Source organism: Pristiophorus japonicus, unplaced genomic scaffold, assembly GCF_044704955.1.
Source record: "Pristiophorus japonicus isolate sPriJap1 unplaced genomic scaffold, sPriJap1.hap1 HAP1_SCAFFOLD_85, whole genome shotgun sequence".
NCBI lineage: Eukaryota > Metazoa > Chordata > Chondrichthyes > Pristiophoridae > Pristiophorus > Pristiophorus japonicus.
In genome coordinates this window covers 1,372,137-1,373,862 of record NW_027254772.1, presented here as the reverse complement: position 1 = coordinate 1,373,862, position 1,726 = coordinate 1,372,137, and the positions used below count along the sequence as shown (strand labels likewise).

At 41.9% G+C, this 1,726-nt stretch overlaps 1 non-coding gene across 1 annotated transcript; it reads right to left on the bottom strand.

The window, feature by feature from the left end:
• Window positions 1-1,371: 1,371 nt before the first annotated feature.
• trnai-uau (transfer RNA isoleucine (anticodon UAU)) lies at window positions 1,372-1,465 on the bottom strand. Its single transcript has 2 exons — window positions 1,428-1,465; window positions 1,372-1,407 (listed from the first exon to the last, which is right to left on the bottom strand). It is a non-coding gene; the product is annotated as a tRNA-Ile (tRNA).
• Between the last annotated feature and the right edge of the window lie 261 nt (window positions 1,466-1,726).

Sequence of the window (1,726 nt, the reverse complement as noted above, 5' to 3'; positions counted from 1 at the left end):
GTGCGATTTGAGTTGACCAATCGATATGTCGGTTAAAATCGCCCATGACTACTGCCGTTCCTTTTTCGCATGCCTCCATTATTCCATTGATTATTGCCCGCCCCACCGTGAAGTTATTATTTGGGAGCCTACAAACTTCGTCCACCAGTGACTTTTTCCCCTTACTATCTCTAATCTCCTCCCACAATGATTCAACATTTTGTTCATTAGAGCCAATATCGTCTCTCACAACTGACCTGACATCACCCTTTATTAACAGAGCTCCCCGACCTCCTTTCCCTTCTTGTCTAACTTTCCAAATCGTCAGATATCCCTGTATGTTTAATTCTAAGTCTTGGCCACCCTGCAACCACGTTTCTGTAATGACCACCAAATCATACCCATTTGTAATGATTTGTGCCGTCAGCTAATTTACTTTATTTTGAATGCTGCGTGCATTTAGGTAGAGTGTTTTGAGCCTAATTTTTAAACAATGATTTTTAGTTTTGACCCCTCCTGCAGCCCCTTTATATTCAGTGGCCCTTTTTGTTACAGCTGCCTATTCCACCTGTCTTATAATTCCTCCCCTAAAAATCTATCGAGGTTTGGGGCAATTAACATTTTCAAGTTTCACATTGATCGATATTTGTTCGTCAAGGATACGAAGTTTTATGGAATCATCGCAGGCAAATGAAATTAAGAATTCGTTAAAAGGGACAGAAACAGAAACAGCTGCAAACAAACGTTGCATTTTATTCATATTTAACAGCAACAATATCCGTGCCATGCGCAACTATGCTGTGGTCAGAGAAAAACGCCCTGAACTTCCGAAACTCCCGTGGCTTTTCTGTGGCTCACTTTCCTCTCTTCCCTTCCTCCTGCACGCTGCCAGTTTTTAAACCTTGTTTTAAATGTTGGTCTGGGCGAGGGCATTCCACATTCTCAGAACCATCTCTACCGTTTCATTGCTTGATTTCTACGCTTATTAATTATGAATCTCCTTGAGCTACAATGGTAGCGCTTGCGACAATACAGTAAACGCTGGCTTAATGGAAACACGTTGTGATCATAGTTTGGTTTTGTACAGAATTGAACCTATACCACTCAAGAGGGAATGTTATATTTACAATAAACTATATCGTCCTTTAAATTTTGGTTCATTCGCTCCCTAGTGCCAGATGAGGAATTGTTTGATGCCCTCATTTATTTCATGTGGGGAACAGGCACGAGTATTCAATCAGAAATAACCCACAGATTGACACCGGAATAACCGCAGCGAAACAGCGAGACAGACAGCACCGTGGTAAATGGCGGAATCGACAAGAGAGATGAATGAACATAAAACGGCCTCAAACTCTGAAAAGTGCAAACATCACATGCAAAAGCATCGGCTGCTCCAGGTGAGGCTCGAACTCACAACCTCGGCATTTCCCAAGCCTGTACTGTCATATAAGTACCGTGCGCTAACCGATTGCGCCACTAGAGCTGCATATCCTGTGGTCTTTGTGCTCCCATCATACAGCTGCCTGTTCCACCTGTCTAACAAGGAGGAAGACAATGAATCATCGAATCATTCAACACAGAACGAAGCTTTTCATCCCATCGTGTCGATGCCGGCTCTCTGCAAGAAGCCTTCAGTTATTGAGACTCCATAGATTTTCACCATAGACGTGTTTTATTATTTGTGTAATGTTTTGTTATTTGTAATGAATTTGGATGTCTGTGCGGGAACTTTATAAATATATTT